Source organism: Ovis aries, chromosome 6 (genome assembly GCF_016772045.2).
Source record: "Ovis aries strain OAR_USU_Benz2616 breed Rambouillet chromosome 6, ARS-UI_Ramb_v3.0, whole genome shotgun sequence".
NCBI classification, from domain to species: domain Eukaryota; kingdom Metazoa; phylum Chordata; class Mammalia; order Artiodactyla; family Bovidae; genus Ovis; species Ovis aries.
The window spans coordinates 101,030,567-101,054,256 of record NC_056059.1 but is presented as its reverse complement, the minus strand read 5'-3'; the positions used below and the strand labels follow the sequence as shown (position 1 = coordinate 101,054,256).

Genomic DNA, 23,690 nt, shown 5'->3' with positions numbered 1-23,690 from the left:
CATGACCTAGATAATCATGATGGTGTGATCTCTAATCTAGAGCCAGACATCCTGGAATGTGAAGTCAAGTGGGCCTTAGAAAGCATCACTACAAACAAAGCTAGTGGAGGTGATGGAATTCCAGTTGAGCTGTTTCAAATCCTGAAAGATGATGCTGTGAAAGTGCTGCACTCAATATGCCAGCACATTTGGAAAACTCAGCAGTGGCCACAGGACTGGAAAAGGTCAGTTTTCATTCCAATCCCAAAGAAAGGCAATGCAAAAGAATGCTCAAACTACTGCACAATTACACTCATCTCACATGCCAGTAAAGTAATGCTCAAAATTTTCCAAGTCAGGCTTCAGCACTACATGAACCATGAACTTCCAGATGTTTAAGCTGGTTTTAGAAGAGGCAAAGGAACCAGAGAACAAATTGCCAACATCCGCTGGATCATGGAAAAGAAAGAGAGTTCCAGAAAAACATCTATTTCTGCTTTATTGACTATGCCAAAGCCTTTGACTGTGTGGATCACAATAAACTGTGGAAAATTCTGAGAGAGATGGGAATACAGACCACCTGACCTGCCTCTTGAGAAATCTGTATGCAGGTCAGGAAGCAACAGTTAGAACTGGATGTGGAACAACAGATTGGTTCCAAATAGGAAAAGGAGTACGTCAAGGCTGTATATTGTCACCCTGCTTATTTAACTTCTATGCAGAGTACATCATGAGAAATGCTGGACTGGAAGAAACACAAGCTGGAATCAAGATTGTCAGGAGAAATATCAATAACCTCAGATATGCAGATGACACCACCCTTATGGCAGAAAGTGAAGAGGAACTAAAAAGCCTCTTGATGAAAGTGAAAGAGGAGAGTGAAAAAGTTGGCTGAAAGCTCAACATTCAGAAAATGAAGATCATGGCATCCGGTTCCATCGCTTCATGGGAAATAGAAGGGGAAACAGTGGAAACAGTGTCAGACTTCAATTTTTTGGGCTCCAAATCACTGCAGATGGTGATTGCAGCCATGAAATTAAAAGACGCTTACTCCTTGTAAGAAAAGTTATGACCAACCTAAATAGCACATTCGAAAGCAGAGACATTACTTTGCTGACTAAGATCAGTCTAGTCAAGGCTATGGTTTTTCCCGTGGTCATGTATGGATGTGAGAGTTGGACTGTGAAGAAGGCTGAGCACTGAAGAATTGATGCTTTTGAAGTGTGGTGTTGGAGAAGACTCTTGAGAGTCCCTTGGACTGCAAGGAGATCCAACCAGTACATTCTGAAGGAGATCAATCCTGGGATTTCCTTGGAAGGAATGGTGCTAAAGCTGAAACTCCAGTACTTTGGCCACCTCATGAGAAGAGTTGACTCATTGGAAAAGACTCTGATGCTGGGAGGGATTGGGGTTAGGAGGAGAAGGGGACGACAGAGGATGAGATGGCTGGATGGCATCGCTGACTCAATGGACATGAGTCTGAGTGAACTCCGGGAGATGGTGAAGGACAGGGAGGCCTGGCGTGCTGTGATTCATGGGGTTGCAAAGAGTTGGACATGACTGAGCGACTGAACTGAACTGAATCCTGTGGACTGAACATCAATCTAGAGATTTTTTTTTTTTCTTTCACTTTTCTATTTTTGCATAAAAAGACTGCAGAGTAAATATTAAACAGATAAACACATTGAGTTACATTTTTACACAAAATTAAATTTGTTGGATCAAAAATTCACAGACACTTAGCATACACTACTTTCTCAAACAAAAGAAAATAAAGTGGATTTGTTTAAAAAAGAAGCTAAAATAATTACAGTAAATATGCAAATATGTTGTGACTTACCAGATTAAATTATCATTTCTATATTATTCCTAGATTGATTGGAAAACATTTTGTAAGAGATTTTTCCATCTATTCTCACAGCTTTTTCATTATTTTTAAAAATGACTAATAAAACATCTTTATATATGATTTCAAGGTATAGACCAATGATTTGTTTAAGTAGGTTTTCATCAGATGCCATATACTTTTCTCCTTAAAATTTCTTATTAATCAACATGATGGTATTTGTAATATATAAAGAGAAATCACAGCAGAAAAAAATACATATATACTCTACTATAGTACATCAAATATGTCAAATTGAACATCTGTAATATTACTTCAAATACACATAAAGGGATGTTTTCTATAGAAACATAATAACTTTTATTGTCTTTCTTATAATCATAATTCAGAAAAGCAATGCTCCTGAAAACAATTATTATTATTTTTGATATCATGTAAAACTTAAAACCAAGTATAATATTTTAAAATATTTAAGCAAAAGTATTTAATAGTGGTAACTTCATAAACTCTATGAACTAATACTGTAAAACTTGATACCAAAATTCAATAAATATGACACAATTAAAGTTCTGGAAAAATACTGGGCACTCTAAGTGTATAAATCTTGCCCTAATCACTGAACCACAGTTTCTCTCCCAGTAGTTTATTTTATTGAGGTATTAACAATCCAACTTTTTCATTTTAATCTGAGGAAATTGGGGAGATGTCAGAATGAAAATATCTGACTGCTCTTCCACTTTGTTCAGCATCATTCACACCATGATGGACCTTGATGTATTAAACTTTACTCTTCCAGGAGGTACCATTAGTCTCATATGATTTGAACACATTTGAGTTCTTCAAAGTATCTAATTAATTCACACTTCAGTTTTAGATGAGTAGAACAGAAATCTAGCTTTACTGCACCTGAATATATTTGGGTTTCATGAAAGATAAATGAATCAGTTCAGTTCAGTTGCTCAGTCATGCCCAACTCTTTGAGACCCCATGAATCGCAGCATGCCAGGCCTCCCTGTTCATCACCAACTCCCAGAGTTCACTCAGACTCAAGTCCATCAAGTCTGTGATGCCATCCAGCCATCTCATCCTCAGTCGTCCCCTTCTCCTCCTGCCTCCAATCCCTCCCAGCATCAGAGTCTTTTCCAATGAGTCAACTCTTCTCATGAGGTGGCCAAAGTACTGGAGTTTCAGCTTGAGCATCATTCATTCCAAAGAAATCCCAGGACTGATCTCCTTCAGAATGGACTGGTTGGATCTCCTTGCAGTCCAAGGGACTCTCAAGAGTCTTCTCCAACACCACAGTTCAAAAACATTTAAAAACCCATTTTTTAAACTTAATTTTCATTTTATACATTGCAAAAAACCATTTTTTAAAGTAGGAATCTTGGTGGGTCATATGATATTTGGAATGTCCAGAAGCCTGTCCTTGGGGAGCCCTCTGTCCCTCATTCCATGTTGTCTCAGATGGCAGCACCATCCCACGGCCACATGCTGGCCTAGACTTGACTATGCCTAGGTCCGGAGCTCCCTAGCAACAGTGACCACCCCAGGAAGGGAGTGTGTGACTAAAGCACTGCCAAGTCAAGTTCTTCTTTAGAACAACTTTAGTGACCCTGAAAGCATGAGCATCTGGGATGAATGAGGCTAAAATCATTTATCTCCCCTGGCCTTAGAAGACAGTGGTCTTCACAATGAAATGATGCAGAGATAAGCAGATGTGAGAAAAGCCTAGAGAGAGCCCTGGAATACCCATCCTAATGCAGCTCCTGAAGTCTTGGCCCTTGTGTACCTTCCTTTAATCCTATAAGATATGTCTTAGCCTTCCCAGCAAAGTGAGCAGATAAATTCCCATTTACCTACTCTATCTTGATGGACAGGGAAGCCTGGAGTGCTGAAGTCCACGGGGTCGCAAAGAGTCGGAAACAACTGAGTGACTGAACTGAACTGAACTCTAGCTTGAATTGGTTTTAATCACTTCTATGCCAAAAAGTTTTTCTTAATATACAAAAAACATTCTTTACCAAGTGAACCACCAGGGAAGCCCAACTAAGCACAGCACAGCATCCCAAAAAGTTTTTCTTATATCCAAAAAACATTTAATGATAATACATATGGGAAACCTTTCTTCAAAGTAATAAAAATCTAGACTTACAACAAAGAGCTTTCCCTGCCTTGTATTATATACAAAACTTAATTCAAAATGAATATTAGGCCTAAATTTAAAAGCTAACACTTCTAGAAGAAAACATAGGAGAATAAATTCACAACCTGGGATTGAATTTTTTTTAGAAAGCATATAAAAATAACAACCATAAAAATGTATAATTTAGAAATTATTAAAAGTAAAACCTTCTTCTCATCAGAAGACATCATTTATAAAAAGAATAGACAAGCCAGATATTGTTTGAAAATGTTTACAAAAATATATCTGCTGAAAGACATACATCCATAATACATAAGGATTTCTACAACTCACTAACAAACAGACCAAAAAAATTAGAAAATGAAAATAAATAAATCCTTTATAAAGAAGATATACAGATCTCCAATATTCTTACAGAAAATTCCCATAACCATCAGTTATCAAAGAAATGTGTACTAAAATCAAATGAAATATTATTACATAAACATTTGAATGGCTACATTTGAAGACAGCTGATGACACCAAATGTTGGTCAGGATATGGAGCCATATCTCTGAAAAACCAGAATTTTCAGACATTGCTGGTAAGAGCATAAATAAAACAACCACTTTGATAGAAAGTTTGGCAATTTCTTATAAAGTTAAACATAATTTTATCTACAATTTACCAATTCTGATCACTAAAGCTTAACCAAGAGAACTGAAATCCATATGCTCACAAAACTGTTTGTACAAAAATGCTTATAACTGTTTTATGTATGTTAACCTCAATTAGAAATAACCTGATGCTCATCAACAAGTGAGTAGCTAAAGAAAGCATGCGGTGAAATACCCACAAGAAAAACTGCACATATACATAACAACATAGATGAATTTCATGGTTATTATAATGAGTAAGTGAAACCAGATACAGGAATATACACTTCATGATTCCATTTATATAAAGCTCTAGAACAGGCCAAGCCAGTCTATGGTGATAGAAATCAGAAAAATGACTACTCTGAAGGGGATTTGAAGGGGCACGGAGACTTTCTAAGGTGATAGAAATGACATATCTTTATGGGATATGAGTTACATGGGTATAGACATCTGTCTAAACTCATGAACTGCACACTTGAAATTTATGCACGATCTCTGCTGTTCTAATGAGACATGATAACTCAACACAGTGCTTGAGCCTGGCTTGAATTCTGAGTCAAAACAAAATACGGAGAGAGAGCACATTATTAGGAAAAATTGATAAAAAATTAAATATAAACTGTGGATTAGATATTATTTTATCCAATTTAAATGTTCTCATTTTGATCATTGATAATTATGTTATTAATGCAGTTTTGTGACTTGCTTTTAGGAAATATAAATCAAGTATTTTAAAAGGCATAAGATGTCTTCAATTTATTTTCAAACAATTCAGAAATAATCATAAACACACACACTATATATGTGTGCGTATACATACACACACATATACACACACATACACACACACACACACATACAGAAAGAATGATAAATGAAACAGAATGTAAACAATTGGTGACTTGGGGTTAAGGGTGTTAGGAATTCCTAGTACTATGCTTATAACTTTTTGGTAAATGTGAAAGTACATCAAAACAAAAAGTTATACAACCCATATGCCTTACTGAGTGCTGACTCAAAAGAGGAGCAGATTTTGTTCTTCACTGGATCACCATGAGTAAGTTTCAAGTATGCTACTGTAGTTGAAAAGGCACTACACTAGAACTTAGTAAGCATGTCTTTGAAATTACATAGCTATCTGACCTTGAGAAAGGCATTCAATTTTCTCAGCCTCAGTCCTCTAAGCCCCCAAATAAAGACATTGAGTGAACTATTCAGTATCTAAGATTTCTGCTAATTCTATTAATACAATGTTGTGAGTCTTAGAAATGGTCTTTTGACAGCATTGTACTTCTAAAGGTAAAAGGATTAGTAGGAAAACTGTTCTAGTTCATTTACCTCTAAGACTTCTAAATGAAAAAAGACAGTAAATAGAGTAGAACTCTTGTTCTATTACTGGCCCTCTATATTGAATTGCTATACATTTTATCATTGTATCATTTGATTTTTTGAAAATGGCATATCTTAATTTAGAAGACTATAAAAACAACTACCACTGAAATATACATGATATTTTCTCTGCTTTTTTATAGAAATGTGATTTTACTTGTTTATGAAACAATATATGGAGCCAAAGTGAAAGTCACTCAGTTGCGTCTGACTCTTTGCGACCCCATGGACTATACTGTCCATGGAATTCTCCAGGCCAGAATACTGGAGTGGGTAGCCTTTCCCTTCTTCAGGGGATCTTACCAAACCAGGGATTGACCCCAGGTCTTCCACATTGCAGGTGAATTCTTTACCAGCTTGAGTCACCGGGGAAGCCCAAACAATATATAGCATTTACTATATGCTGACTATTCTAAGTAATATGTGTACACGTATATGTATATGTATGTATACACTTATTTCATCCTCACAACAGTTCTATGAAGCATGATTATTATTTCTACTTTACGGATAGGGAGCCTAAAGTACTAAAAAGTACCTAGAATTCTACTGCTAACGAGTGGCTCTTTGAAAACAGCCATGCAATCAAACCTAGGCAGTGTGGCTATCGATTGAGTCTTAATCACAGTTGGGCTGTGATTACATATGGGCTGAAATATTACATAAAAATAAGTTTTACATAAAATATTTCATAAAAATAAACTCTAGCATAGAATACTACATATATTTTTAAAATTCCATGAGAAAAACTGATCTGAGTCATAAAGCTTTGTCATAAGAATAAATACACATATATGTATGTATAATATATATACACAAATTATGTTCTTCAATTATATACATAAATGTCTATATAGATGAAGACTTATTTTTCAGATTTATCAGTATTATATTTTTACCTTGATATTTATGCACAGATATTTCATTTTGAGTTAAAATTCTAATACTTGGCAGACACTTCCATGTGAACTTGCCACATTGATTTGTCGCTCTTTCCCCTTTAGCAGATTGAAGGCAGTCAATTGAAAACCTGAGAAGTTACAGGTTGTCTGTTCTTTGCAGAGGGCCGGAAATAAAGATGCCCTGCCCTGTTCAGCACACTCTTAACCCAGGGGAACAAAAATGAAGCCTGTGTGCTTGGTCCTTCATGAGAAAATCAGCAGTGGAAAGGACAAGTGACGTTTTGCTTTATAAAAAAGAAACTACAGAGCGCTGTGTCATTTCAGTTGGAAAAGTACAAACTTAAGTCCTGATAATTTTATCATAGCTTGACTAACATCTGCTGCCTCACTCCAGGTGCCAATATCTGTAGTCACCTGCTTAGCTCAGTAAGGCTCCCCTAAATGCTGGAAAATTATTCATGCAAATCCCAAATTCACCTTTCATGAGATCTAGGGTAGGGGAAAATGCAAAGTTGAATAACTCAAGCAAGGGTACATTTATTTATATGGCAATGGAATGAACTGAGAGCCAGAAAAGCCAGGCAGTGACAACTGTAAGAACTGGAACCCATAACGATTTAACATGTCTGACCCATAACCTTGCAAAAAATACTAATAATTACTAATATATATAAAGGCCTCTCATAAATTCCATATAATCTGAAATTCATACTTTTCTTATGTTTTTAATATGGACCATTTTAAAGTCTTTATTAAAAATTTTACAGTGGGGCTTCTGCTTTATGTTTTGTTTTTTTGGCTGTGTGGCATTTGCAGTCTTAGTTCCCTGGCCAGGAATTGAACCTGCACTCTCCACATTGGAAGGTAAAGTCTTAACCACTGGACCACCAGAGAAGTCCTTTCCATAGGTTCTTTATAGTCTATATAATTCCATATAATCCCTTAAAATATAGAGCTGATGTTCATACAATATATAGGATCCAAACGGCCAAGGTGACTTGCTTCAGCCATAAACCTAGCAAATCTGAGACAGAAAATGAAAGTCGTTCAGCCGTGTCCAACATTTTGTGACCCATGGACTGTAGCCCACCAGACTCCTCTCTCCATGGAATTCTCCAGACAAGAATACTGGAGTGGGTAGCCATCCCCTTCTCCAGGGAATCTCCCTGACCCAGGGGTCAAACCCTGGGTCTAGATTCTTTACCAACTGAGCCACCAGGGAAGCTCAGCAAGTATCTGAGCAGATATTATTTTACTCTGGATCCTAAGGCTGTTCTCTTTTCCTTTTATTTTTCCCAACGAACTACAGTGCTTCCTACTAACACTATTACTTTATACAGACCACAGTGTATACTTACTAGCTTTCCTCAAAACCGAAGGGACAAACACAGCAATAACAGAACAAAGAGTGAGCACTTAAATATTTATTACATCATAGCTGGTGCCTGTGTATGTTATTCGTTTAGTCGTGTCCAACTCTTTGCAACACCATGGACTGTAGCCTGCCGGCTCCTCTGTCCATGGAATTCTCCAGGCAAGAACACTGGAGTGGGTTGCCATTCCCTTCTCCAGGGGATCCTTCTGACCCAGGGATCAAACCCAGGTTTCCTGCATTGCAGGCAGATTCTTTACTGTCTGAGTCAGGAAAACCCCATCATAGTTTACCACTGTCTTAAAAATGTATCAGATAAAATTAACAAGACTATTGAGGAAATAGTCTAACAGTATTGACTTTTCATTGAGCTGCTTTAGGATTTCAGAATTTAAACATAAAAAGGAGACATTACATGAAGAGTCACTTATAAAAATTCAAGTATTAGCACAACTTCAATTACAATCAGAGAAAGAAGAAAAATGAAACATGCTTTAAGGGCTGCAGAAAAATTCTGCCTTCCAACATGGTTATGAAATGTAACCCTTGGGTTAATTAAATATGCAGTCTAGTAATATCTTTTATATATTTATATTTTATATATATTTATCTTTTATATCTAGTAATATCTTCACTTTCACTTTAGCTTTCACGCATTAGAGAAAGAAATGGCAACCCACTCCAGTGTTCTTGCCTGGAGAATCCCAGGGATGGGGGAGCCTGGTGGGTGGCAGTCTATGGGGTCACACAGAGTCAGACACAACTGAAGTGACTTAGCAGCAATATCTTTTAAAACAAGGACAGATGGTCAACTTCCAATTAATTAGAAAAATAATATTAATACTTATCATCAAAACTATAATAAACACAAGTCAGTCTTGCTTTGAGATTAAGAAGCCATTCAGAATCTTGTAATAGTATAAATGTCAGTTTTATCATTAACAGATTACTAAATAATCCAGATTCAGTATCATTTTCTCCTGCCCAGCTAAAGAAGTGAAAAGTGAAAGTGTTAGCCACTCAGTTGTATCCAACTCTTTCTGACCACATGGACTGTAGCCCACCAGGCAGTGCTATCCATGGGATTCTCCAGGCAAGAATACTGGAGTGGGTTGCTGTGCCCTCCTCCAGGGGAATCTTCCCACCCCAGGGATCCAACCCAAGTCTCATGTCTCCTGCATTGGCAGGTGGGTTCTTTATCACTAGCTGGGAAGCCCTTGCCCAGCTAAACTAACAGTTAACATAGTATTCTTTTTGTTCCCACAACTAGAAGATCCTTTTTTCCCAGCTTCCTCATTCTCTTTATTCTAACTAGCTGAGCTCTACCCTCACTACCACCCCTTTGCCTCATGTCTATATGACTTCATTCTAAACCCTAGCCTAATTTGATGCTTCTAAGGACTTTCTCTCAGTGCTACTGTCAGACTGGTCATTCTTAAACATGTATTTTATGTAGTCCAGAACCTTCAATTGCTTCCAACTGTATGGCACATTATGTTTAAATTTAACCTCATTTTCAAAGTATCATAATCTAACATGTTTTACCTTTCCAATTTACTGTTCATTGCCCCTCAATAAGCACTCTATGAAACAGTTATCCAAATCTGTGACTCCACTTAACACAAACACACAGTGCTTATTCTTACCTCCTCCTTCTTGGAACTTACTACAACTAAAATAATCTTTCTTCTTCATCAACACAACAACAGCAAACACATAATTCTTACTATGCACCAGGTGATATCATAAATTTATCACACTTGTTGGTTTATGTAAGTCTCACAATAACCTTGAAAAATAGATACCATTGTTATTATCTTCATATTACAGAAAGTATAAAGCAATCAAGGAACTCATGCAAGCTGACAAAGGTAGTATAGTAGAGCAACAATTCAAACCAGGCAGTTTGGTTCCAGATTTTACCTTCAACCACTCTATACACTTCTTGATTACTAATTAATTAGTTACTAATTATTTCACATATGCTACTCTATCTCTTTCATTATGAAATTATACCAAGAATTTTTTTCAAAGGGCTCCTTCATATAAGATATACATTGAGCTCCAAACATGTGTTTCTAAGGGAAATAATTTTAATCAAAGAATCAAGGCAAAGACCTAAGAATTATGGTCAGTCAGAATATATAGACCTACAAATACTGTCATCAACAGTCCTCTGAATCAGGACTTGTCTGGCAAGAGTACTGAGAGGGTGGAGTCTGGAACATGGGCTGGTAGCAGCTGCTTGGGGGGTTCTACATTGGAGAGAATGCAGGTCAGCTTTCTGCTTGTATGAAAGACTAGATTCAGGAAAACTTGCTTTGAAGCTCCAGTTGCCAAACAAGTACACTTATTGGGATTGTAGGTTGTAAATCAATAAAAATAGGAACATGTCCTAAAGATGCTCTTACTTTTTCTTCACATAACATTGCTGCTGCTAAGTCGCATCAGTCGTGTCCGACTCTGTGTGACCCCATAGATGGCAGCCTACAAGGCTCCGCCGTTCCTGGGATTCTTCAGGCAACACTAGAGTGGGTTGCCATTTCCTTCTCCAATGCATGGAAGTGAAAAGTGACAGGGAAGTCACTGTCATGTCTGACTCAGCGACCCCATGGACTACCAGGCTCCTCTGTCCATGGGATTTTCCAGGCAAGAGTACTGGAGTGGGGTGCCATTGCCTTTTCCGCACATAACACTGGGAAAACATACATAACCCATGTTAAATTATCATTGATTAATATGGCAGGGTGGCTAGTGCCCCAATAACCCCTGAAAACTTTGTAGGGCCATGAGTAACTGCTCAGGCTGATGACCTGAATGAAGAGTTAAGTAAAGCCTGGACAACACTTAGAAACAACAGGGTCACTTCCCTCACTTTCAAATGAAGCATACAACTTTTTGAAATAAAAAAGAAAATTCTTATTCACTGTTACATATAAAATGCCATGATGAGACACTTGAGTAGAGCTCTAGTATTTTTTTTTTTCCTAAAAGGACAATAGGTCAGGTTTCTATACTCTCAAGATTAGAGACTCATTCTTCAAGGTCCAGCTCAAGTGTCAACCCACGTGTAAGATTTCCTTTTGCATAATTAATCACTGCTTCTTCTGTGTTATAACAGCATTTTATAAATATCTCTATTGGATTACATATAATGACTGTTTAGAAAAGGTGTGGACTTTGACTTTCTAGACTACCAATCCAAATGTACATCAACAAATGGACAGATGAGCAAATTTGATATAATCATGCAATTAGTACAACTCAGCAATGAAAAAATACTAATTATTAACTTGTAAAACAACATGGGTAATTCTAAAAAACATTAAGCTAAAGAAACAGTGAAAGGTTTTAATTTCTTGGGCTCCAAAATCACTGTGGATGGTGACTGCAAACACAAAATTAAAAGACACTTGGTCCTTGAGAAAACAGCTATGACAAACTTAGAGTATTAAAAAGCAGAGCCATTACTTTGCTAACAAAGGTCTGTATTCTCAAAGCTATGTTTTTTCCAGTACTCGTGTATGGATGTGAGAGCTGGACCATACAGAAGGCTGAAAGTAAAAGTCTCTCAGTCATGTCTGACTCTTGGCGACTCCATGGACTATAGCCTGCTAGGGTCCTCTCTCCATGGAATTCCCCAAGCAAAAATACTGGAGTGGGTTACCATGCCCTTCTCCAGGGGATCTTCCCAACCCAGGGATAGAACCCAAGTCTCCTGAATTGCAGGCAGATTCTTCATCATTTTAGCTACACAGGAAACCCCACCAAAGAATTGAAACTTTTGAACTGTGATGCTGGAGAAGACTCTTTAAGAGTCCCATTGACACCAAGGAGATTAAACCAGTCAGTCCAAAAGGACATCAACCCTGGATATTCATTGGAAGGACTGATGCTGAAGAAGAAGCTCCAATACTTCGGCCACCTGATGCGAAGAGCTCACTCATCAGAAAAGACCCTGATGCTACAAAATATTGAGGGCAGAAGGAGAAGAGGAGAACAGAGAATGAGATGGCTGGATGGCATCACTGACTCAACTGACGTGAGTTTGAGCAAGCTCTGATAGATGGTGAAGGACAGGGAAGCCTGGGGTTCTGCAGTCCATAGGGTCACAAAACGTTAGACACAACTTAGTGAACAACAACAAAGAAACCAGACACAAAAGAATGAATCCTAGTGTCGAGAACTGCGAAGGATCTGAGATGTTACTCAATGTGTCAGCTTATAAGTTTCAGGCAGGCTGGCAGAAGACACAGACTCTCGGGTCACAGACAAAGGACTTTGTTACCAACGGCGATAGGAATACCTAGAGTACAACATCTGCCCAAACAGTGGGTTGTATTACAGGAGATGAACCTGGGAGATTTAGGAGCCTGCATCTATTTTAGTGGACAGTTAAGCCACTTGATTTTGCCACAGGGAGACACATTATCTCTATTGCACTGCACCATAACACATTTTGCTCTATTTCCAGAAGGGGCTTCCCAGGTGGCTCAGTGGTAAAGAATCCGTCTGTCAATGCAAGAGAAGCCAGTTCAGTTGCTAGGTCAAGAAGATCCCCTGGAGAAGGAAATGGCAAACCACTCCAGTATTCTTACCTGGGAAATCCCATGGACAGAGGAGCCTGGAGGACTACAGTCCACGGGGTTGCAAAAGAGTCACACATGACTTAGCAAGTAAATAACAACAATAACAATGTGATTACTGAGATGAAATTAGCCAACTGAATATTCTTAGTAAGTTCTCATAAAGGCTGGTTGTACTAAATTAATTTTTTTAATTACCAATAATGCTTAAAATGGGCTTTGGTGTATACTACTTTGCCTACATTCATTTGAAATTTCATCATATTAAATTTTTAGAAACTATTTGATTGTGTCTATTTATAAATACTAATACATGTGAATATCAATGAACATTTTATGCTCATCAAATCAAATCAAATTTGCATTTTTTAAAATAAAATTTTTAAATACGAACATGTTGATGCAGGTTGGTTTTAATAATGTGACAGTTTCTGTTAGGAAAATTTTTGCTAATCATAATTAGGTTGTTTCCATATTATAGACCCAGTTGACTAACTCATTTAAAAACACAATACTTTTCAAATCAATCTTCAGAACGAAGACAGAAAAATGTTTGAAATTCGAAAGTCACAGCAACTGTTTATTATTTTCCTTTCATTTAACCAATTATATTGAAATAAAATATCTGTTATTTATTAAGTAGTAATTTAGGCTACCAAAATCTAAAAAAAAAAAAAAAGTTACAGCTTCAGTATTCCATATACAACAGAATATTCAAAACTTTTTAAAAATATATACTGTAGTGTAATCTTATAATTTATTTTATAGATGATGACTATTTTTTCAAAGAATATACTAATTTGCATTAAATAATTCCCCTAACCCACATTAAAGTATCCTTTGAAAACGTTAAGACAGTAGATCTAAGTAAAGTTGTAAAATGGTTTGTTACCTTAGTATATAATAACTGCAAGTTAAAAAAAAAGTCTTACTCTTACATTTTATCATGTTTTCTGACTAAATATTGTAGTTAAGCATACTATGTGATGCTAAGAGTTAGTCACAATCCTGAAGAAAGTTTTCCACAATTGTAGATGCCTACAAGAAAGCCTCCCTCAGTGATCAATGCAAAGAACTAGAGGAAAACAACAGAATGGGAAATACTAGAGAGCTCTTCAAGAAAATTAGAGATATCAAGGGAACATTTCATGCAAAGATGGGCTTGATAAAGGACAGAAATGGTCTGGACCTAACAGAAGCAGAAGATATTAAGAAGAGGTGGCAGGAATACACAGAAGAACTGTACAGAAAAGATCTTCATGACCAAGATCATCACGATGGTGTGATCACTAATCTAGAGCCAGACATCCTGGAATGTGAAGTCAAGTGGGCCTTAGAAAGCATCATTACAAACAAAGCTAGTGGAAGTGATGGAATTCCAGTTGAGCTATTTCAAATCCTGAAAGATGATGCTGTGAAAGTGCTGCAGTCAATATGCCAGCACATTTGGAAAACTCAGCAGTGGCCACAGGACTGGAAAAGGTCAGTTTTCATTCCAATCCCAAAGAAAGGCAATGCCAAAGAATGCTCAAACTACTGCATAATTGCACTCATCTTACACGCTAGTAATGTAATGTTCAAAATTCTCCAAGCCAGGCTTCAGCAATACGTGAACCGTGAACTTCCAGATGTTCAAGCTGGTTTTAGAAAAGGCAGAGGAACCAGAGATCAAATTGCCAACATTCGCTGGATCATGGAAAAAGCAAGAGAGTTCTAGAAAAACATCTATTTCTGCTTTATTGACTATGCCAAAGCATTTGACTGTGTGGATCACAATAAACTGTGGAAAATTCTGAGAGAGATGGGAATACCAGACCACCTGACCTGCCGCTTGAGAAACCTATATGCAGGTTAGGAAGCAACAGTTAGAACTGGACATGGAACAACAGACTGGCTCCAAATCGGGAAAGACGTACATCAAGGCTGCATATTGTCACCCTGCTTATTTAACTTATATGTAGAGTACATCATCAGAAATGCTGGGCTGGAAGAAGCACAAGCTGCAATCAAGATTGCTGGGAGAAAGATCAATAACCTCAGATATGCAGGTGACACCACCCTTATGGTAGAAAGTGAAGAGGAGCTAAAAAGCCTCTTGATGAAAGTGAAAGTGGAGAGTGAAAAAGTTGGCTTAAAGCTCAACATTCAGAAAACAAAGATCATGGCATCTGGTCCCATCACTTCATGGCAAATAGATGGGAAAACAAGGGAAACAGTGTCAGACTTTATTTTGGGGGGCTCCAAAATCACTGCAGATGATGACTGCAGCCATGAAATTAAGACACTCACTCCTTAGAAGAAAAGTTATGACCAACCTAGATAGCATATTCAAAAGCAGAGACATTACTTTGCCAACAAAGGTCCATCTAGTCAAGGCTATGGTTTTCCATTGGTCATGTATGGATGCAAGAGTTGGACTGTGAAGAAGTCTGAGTGCCGAAGAATTGATGGTTTTGAACTGTGGTGTTGGAGAAGACTCTTGAGAGTCCCTTGGACTGCAAAGAGATCCAACCAGTCCATTCTGAAGGAGATCAGCCCTGGGTGTTCTTTGGAAGGAATGATGCTAAAGCTGAAACTCCAGTACTTTGGCTACCTCATGCAAAGAGTTGACTCATTGGAAAAGACCCTGATGCTGGGAGGGATTGGGGGCAGGAGGAGAAGGGGACGACAGAGGATGAGATGGCTGGATGGCATCACTGACTCGATGGACGTGAGTCTGTGTGAACTTCAGGAGTTGGTGATGGACAGTGAGGCCTGGTGTGCTGCAATTCATGGGGTCGCAGAGTCGGACATGACTGAGCGACAGAACTTAACTGAACTGAACTTACAGGTAAACATAGACAAAAGAAGTTTTAAAGCTTAAATAAGCAAAACTTTTTCTAAATATCAAGACTCAGCTTACCCTAGAGAATACTTTCAAAATTTAGCAGGAAGAATATTCTTTTTTCCCTATGGGAATCTCTTGGCTCTATATGGGTTTTTACAGTTGAATTGTTTTTTCCTCACATTCTTTCACACTAAAGTTTTATGTTTTCATTGCTCAAAATAGACCCCGTCTGCCCTGGCCTAGAGCCAATAGTCAAAAGAGAAAAAGAAAGAATATTAAAGTATGCATAGCTGGGCATAAGAGTGGGACCTTGCATTAGTAGTTGATGTCTTTTCCTTTAATTGTATCTTAGGCTGATCTTTATCTTACCAACCAGATGGGGAAAACTTCTCAAAGTCAAGGGTTGTGTTTTATAATTTCCTCATGCACAGCCCAGAATTGAACATGAAGTGGGTACTCAGTAGGTGCTAATTGATTGATTGAAATGCAAATAATAGAGTATTTAAAAAAAACACAACAGTAGTTATACAGAGTATCTAAGGTAGTAAGGATAATTTTCCTTCTCTGGATTAATTTTTCTTTGAATAAACTGGGAAAGAAATTGAGGCTTTCTCCCAAAAATGTGCTTGTAGTCATGACCTCTAATACCTTTTATAGTAGGAATGCAGTAAATTTTTGTGGCTTTGAATATTGATTTTTGATAAACCACTGTATAAAATTACCTCAACTTAAAATGTTCATAAGATACATATATTTTTTTTTACTGAAAACATAAATATTCATGTATTTTTAAAGTATATATTTTTGTTACAAAAAGGCACTATTTTTCAAATCACATCAGCCAAGTTAATAAATTAATGGTTATTTAACATTGACAGTTTTATGAAAAGGGATTCTTCATCACTCTTCCTCATCTTTCTTCAAAATCTGTAGTTAATATAAGTTCACAAGATGTACCCAAAGTCTTTTATTATAAAGAAATATTGCTTGTCATAGACTGACCACTTATTTATTTGGTAAAATACCTAAAACTTTTGGCATCTGAACATTAAATCTCCTTTGTGATCCAAAGGCCCCATACCTTCTGTTTACCAGTGAAAGCACCAAATTAGTAATCTACTATGATTAGATAGATATTTTGAACAATGTGTAATAAAAAAGTATTTGGAACAGAGTTGAAAACAAAATATAAGGGACCGTTCAAGATATGAGTACATTTTAATCACTGTACAGTGTATTTTCAGTGATATGTTATTGTTCAGTCACTCATTCATGTCTGACTCTTTGTGACCCCATGAACTGCAGCATGCCAGGCTTCCCTATCCTTCACTGTCTCCCAGAGTTTGCTCGAACTCATGCCCACTGAGTCAGTGATGCCATCCAACCATCATCCTTTGTCTCCCCCTTCTCCTCCTGCCCTCAATCTTTCCCAGCATCAGGATCTTTTCCAATGAGGAGGCTCTTGGAGTAATTAGTAATTATATCAGTGATATGTACTTAAATCTAAAGAAAAAAGGTCCAGTAATATATTTCTATCCATATTCGATATGTGTGCATGGTCTGATTCTTATGTTGAGAATGCTAAACAAAAATATAATGTGGCATATTATATGATATATCTTCATGCCCTACACTAGGGATATATTATAGGGATCTTATGTAAGGGATCTTATGTTAAGGGATTGGGGGCAGGATCTTCTGTTAAGGGATCTTATGCTAAGGGATTGGGGGCAGGAGGAGAAGGGGATGACCGAGGATGAGATGGCTGGATGGCATCACGGAAGCGATGGACATGAGTCTGAGTGAACTCCAGGAGTTGGTGATGGACAGGGAGGCCTGGCATGCCACTATTCATGGGGTCGCAAAGAGTCGGACACGACTGAGCGACTGAACTCAACTGAACTGAAGACCATATGCCTCTCTTCTGTGGCAGTTGCCACAAATATAATTCTGTATTTGTCTGTGAGGCTCCCTCATTAATATTTATTCATCTGAGTAGACCCTATGTTCTCTGAGAATACCAAGTCAGCAGCAGCAGGGTCATAATTACATCACTTCAACGGATACTGTGCCTAGCACATGAGACAGTCAATAAATACTCTTGAATTTGTTGAATGAATGAAACACAGGTGAACACTGAACAGTAGAGATGTAACCTATGTCACGATATTTTTTGTCACAATTAACATCAAGATACACAAACGATCACCAACTAGGAATACTGAAAATAGAGCCCTTTGTGTTTTCAACACTTCAGAGGTGAGCAACGGAGAATGTATGGAAGAGATGGCTAAGGAAATGTCTGAACCATCAGTGTTTAGGATAGGGTGAAGGAAGTGGAAGAGAAAAAAAAAACCTGTAAGAATGAATGATGTACTGAGAAAGAAGCATCAAGGCTCAGTAGATGGGAAACTGAAGACACAGTATTGAGTTTAGAGATTGGAGGTGACTACAGAGTTTAACTGTTTGATTATATTCTTTGCAGCCAAAGATGGAGAAGCTCTATACAGTCAGCAAAAACAAGACCAGGAGCTGACTGTGGCTAAGATCAAGAACCCCTTATTGCCAAAATCATACTTAAATTGAAGAAAGTAGGGAAAACCACTAGACCGTTTAGGAATGACCTAAATCAAATCCCTTATGATTATACAGTGGAAGTGAGAAATAGATTTAAGGGCCTAGATCTGATAGATAGAGTGCCTGATGAACTACGGAATGAGGTTCGTGACATTGTACAGGAGACAGGGATCAAGACCATCCCCATGGAAAAGAAATGCAAAAAAGCAAAATGGCTGTCTGGGGAGGCCTCACAAATAGCTGTGAAAAGAAGAGAAGCGAAAAACAAAGGAGAAAAGGAAAGATATAAGCATCTGAATGCAGAGTTCCAAAGAACAGCAAGAAGAGATAAGAAAGCCTTCTTCAGCAATCAATGCAAAGACATAGAGGAAAAGAACAGAATGGGAAAGACTAGAGAGCTCTTTAAGAAAATTAGAGATACCAAGGGAACATTTCATGCAAAGATGGGCTTGATAAAGGACAGAAATGTTATGCACCTAACAGAAGCAGAAAATATTAAGAAGAGGTGGCAAGAATACACAGAAGAACTGTACAAAAATGATCTTCATGACCTGGATAATCACGATGGTGTGATCACTCACCTAGAGCCAGACATCCTGGAATGTGAAGTCAAGTGGGCCTTAGAAAGCATCATTACAAACAAAGCTAGTGGAAGTGATGGAATTCCAGTTGAGCTATTTCAAATCCTGAAAGATGATGCTGTGAAACTGCTGCACTCAATATGCCAGCAAATTTGGAAAACTCAGCAGTGGCCACAGGACTGGAAAAGGTCAGTTTTCATTCCAATCCCAAAGAAAGGCAATGCCAAAGAATGCTCAAACTACCGAACAATTGCACTCATCTCACATGCTAGTAAAGTAATGCTCAAAATTCTCCAAACCAGGCTTCAACAATACATGAACCGTGAACTTCCAGATGTTCAAGCTGGTTTTAGAACAGGCAGAGGAACCAGAGATTGCCAACATCTACTGGATCATCGAAAAGGCAAGAGAGTTCTAGAAAAACATCTATTTCTGCTTTATTGACTATGCCAAAGCCTTTGACTGTATGGATCACAATAAACTGTGGAAAATTCTGAGAGAGATGGGAATACAGACCACCTGACCTGCCTCTTGAGAAATCTGTATGCAGGTCAGGAAGCAACAGTTAGAACTGGACATGGAACAACAGACTGGTTCCAAATAGGAAAAGGAGCGTGTCAAGGCTGTATATTGTCACCCTGCTTATTTGAAATATATAATACTTATATGCATGGTACATCATGAGAAACGCTGGACTGGAAGAAACACAAGCTGGAATCAAGATTGCCGGGAGAAATATCAGTAACCTCAGATATACAGATGACACCACCCTTATGGCAGAAAGTGAAGAGGAACTCAAAAGCCTCTTGATGAAAGTGAAAGTGGAGAGTGAAAAAATTGGCTAAAGCTCCATATTCAGAAAACGAAGATCATGGCATCTGGTCCCATCACTTCATGGGAAATAGATGGGGAAACAGTGGAAACAGTGTCAGACTTTATTTTGGGGGGCTCCAAAATCAGTGCAGATGGTGACTGCAGCCATGAAATTAAAAGACACTTACTCTTTGGAAGGAAAGTTATGACCAACATAGATAGCATATTCAAAAGCAAAGACATTACTTTGCCGACTAAGGTCCGTCTAGTCAAGGCTATGGTTTTTCCAGTGGTAATGTATGGATGTGAGAGTTGGACTGTGAAGAAGGCTAAGCGCCGAAGAATTGATGCTTTTGAACTGTGATGTTGGAGAAGACTCTTGAGAGTCCCTTGGATGGCAAGGAGATCCAACCGGTCCATTTTGAAGGAGATCAGCCCTGGGATTTCTTTGGAAGGAATGATGCTCCAGTTCTTTGGCCACCTCATGCGAAGAGTTGACTCATTGGAAAAGACTCTGATGCTGGGAGGGATTGGGGGCAGGAGGAGAAGGGAACAACATCGGATGAGATGGCTGGGTGGCATCACCCACTCAATGGACATGAGTCTGAGTGAACTCCGGGACTTGGTAATGGACAGGGAGGCCTAGCCTGCTGTGATTCATGGGGTCACAAAGAGTCGGACAAGACTGAGTGACTGAACTGAACTGATATTGTCACGTATTTACCATATAGCTGACTCCCTCATTTCAATTAGTAGTGTTAAATTTATTGACCTGGATGCATGTTCTTCATACATAAGTAGGATATTTTGTGTTTGTTTTACAATAGCGAGGACTAGTTCTGGATATAATGGCCATTTTTCTTTCAGTCTTTTACTTTTAACTTCTTTCCCTTTAACAGAAAGGTGCAATTTATTTACCACCTATTAAAAAGTAGGACAAATGAAGCTACACACATAATACAGGTTTGTGCCTCTAACATCAATGAAAAAACTATCAGCTAAATTTGAGGCATTTTACAATTATGTTTTGATGTCACATACATCTGATTGGCAACTGGAGGCTTTGTAGTATACAATTAACCTTTTGCATAACTAAGTATTAGCATAATATGGGGACTAGCTATTACGCTCTCCATTTCATTGAACTGATTCAGGGGTTTTCAGAAGTCACTAATTTTACCATCCTTCTTCTAACCCTCATATGTTTCCATCCACTTTAATCTTCTCCAACTACCTTCTCTCTCAGTAAACAGACCAACATACTCTACCTGTAACCAGGCCAATGTGTCACCAAACTGGCTGCTTTTGCTATCTCAACTACATCCTTATGTTAGAGGATGTGGCAAGACAGTAGACCTTAGTGGTCCAACAGACAGATCTAGATGAAAAGCCCAGCCCAGCTACTTCCTAGCTCTGCAAACTTCAGGCAGTTACCAACAATAACCAACTATGAATAACTAAGAGAATGGTATTAATTATTCATAACTCAAGGAAGTTATTTACAAACACCAAACTTGCCGATTATTGTGTGATTTGCATAAAACAGGCTGTGCACGCAAGCTAAAGCGCTTCAGTCATGTCCATCTCTGTGCGACCCTATGGACTGTAGCCTGTCGGGCTCCTCTGTCCATGGGATTCTCCAGGCAAGAATATTGGAGTGGGTTGCCATGCCCTTCTCCAGGGGATCTTCCTGACTCAGGGATCGAACCCCAGTCTCCCACATTGCAGGCAGATTTTTTACCATCTGAGCCACCAGGAAGCCCCCAAACTGGTTGTATCCAGAGCCAAATGAAGAGATGGCACCCAAAAACCCTTGCTTGTCACCCTTTCTCTTGTGTCTTTTTCAAGTTGCCACAAATTTACCTTTCCTTACTGGTAATGCTTTTCATTTCTATGTGTAATTTTTATATATAAGACATGTGCTGTGTGTTTAGTCTCTCACTGGTGTCCAGCTCTTTGCAACCCCTTGGACTGTAGTCTGCCAGGCTCCTCTGTCCATGGGATTTCCCAGGCAAGAATACTGGAGTGGGTTGCCATTTTCTACTCCAGGGGATCTTCCCAACCCAGGGGTTGAAACTGCATCTCCTGCACCTTCTGTATTGGCAGGCAGATTCCTTACCACTGGGCCACCTGGCATACACAGACACACATCAGTTGTAAGCTTCATTCTAGAGTTACCACTGGGCCACCTGGTATACAGACACACATCAGTTGTAAGCTTCATTCTAGAGTTAGTGCTTCACAGGCATCCCCACCCTAGTTCTGTTTGCCTCAGCTCATTCCACTCACTTATTCCCATCTCCAGGACTTGCAGATTTCTCATTCCCTAATCACTGAGCTCTCATGCACACCCTGGGCCAAGCTGAGTAATATATAGGTAAAAGTATCTCAGCTAAGGTTATAATGTTCCTGTGAGTCCTCTGTGTCTTGGGAAGAGAATAACTTAACATAAGCTAGTTATTTAGTTAAAATCTTTCTCAGAGTTTTAAATTAGTGATTATCATAGTGTGTTCTCTGGAGAAGGGAAAGACTACCCACTCCAGTATTCTGGCCTGGAGAATTCCATGGACTGTGGGGTTGCAAAGAGTAGAACACGACTGAGCGACTTTAACTCACTGTAATGTGTTCTAGCACATTTAGTAGGGTTTCATTGTATTTGAGTGTACACTGATTTTATAGTTGCAATATTTATAATCACATAATAACCATATCCACAAAAACACAAAATCTCCTAAGGAGTGCATCTTTATGTTTGGCATTTGACAACTGAGACAGAGGTTGAAAGGTATATTTCAGATTCTGTAAATAGCACCCTAGATCCAAAGGTACATTCTACCCCTACCTGTAAAACAGGATACCCTTTTTTCTATGCTGTAAATCATGCAAAACACTTTTTCCTGTAAAGCTGATTAGGCACTGAAAACCACATTCTCAAAGGTGTAGAACAGGAGAGAGTTCATTTTAGAGAATATTTTCATTCAGACTTTAATTGCTAAATGCATATCCCATAAAAAAAATACAATGCAACTTTACTGCCAGAACAACGTAAATTTAAGGTCAAAAATAAAAATAATTGAAAGGAAGATGTAGGAAAAGCACTGAGTGTATTTCAATAAAGTATACTTACCTAGCTTGAAAAGTAGGACGAAACTAACAGTTAAAACAGTCACAGCAAAAGAACAGGGTTAATATGGAAGTTAATTAACCTCTCTCCCTCAAGAAGAGAGTTAATATGGAAGTTTTTTGATCAATAGGAAACATCTCATTTGAGAACTAATACTATAAGCCCACTCACAAACATGACTAGCAGCTACTATTTCTAACTCTCTACTAAACACTCCTGCTATATATTTTATCTCAGATGGTTACAACATTTTTTAGACTTTTATAACCTCTCATATTTCGAAAGCTAAATACAAAACCATGACCTTGAAGGTGACTTTGTTTTAGGTGTCACCCCACGCTCATAGCAGAGGTTTCCTCTCCCAAGTCAATGCTTTTGTTGACAGAACTGGCTTTTGTCTATTGAGAGCTGCCACTGATCGGTGACTAGAACGGACTCAGGAACTCAGAAGTTTTCCATCACTGACAGTGAAAAATATAAAAATAGCGTTATACACTAAGGATTTGTTGAGGCTTCCTAGCAGTGACAGGATTACAGTGGTCATAGCACACTTTTGTTTTGTTTTGTTTTTTTCATACAGCAAGACCAGGAAATAGCAGAACATTCATAGAAAATCATATGCCATTAGGAGTAACCATTGTTAGATGCTAACTGATATTCAAATGTTCACAGTATTTGTAGTTTCTCTTTTCAATGACAATACAACATTTGGTATTAAATATTTTCAGTCTTTCACAGACCAAATTCTGCAGGGTCAAATTGTAGATAAAGGATGTTTTTATAATCCCAAATATATTCTCCAATTGAACCATATACTTTCTATTAAAAGAAAATTACATAGACAGTCATGATTATAGATAGAGATAATGTTTCAAAACTTATTTATCCAATCCTCAATCCACAGTGTTTCCAT

General features: G+C 38.1%; 1 protein-coding gene across 2 annotated transcripts in view; it reads right to left on the bottom strand.

Moving 5' to 3' along the window:
- Positions 1-23,690, bottom strand: part of ARHGAP24 (Rho GTPase activating protein 24) — an 887,096-nt gene that overhangs the window by 487,103 nt on the left and 376,303 nt on the right. The window lies entirely within an intron of this gene.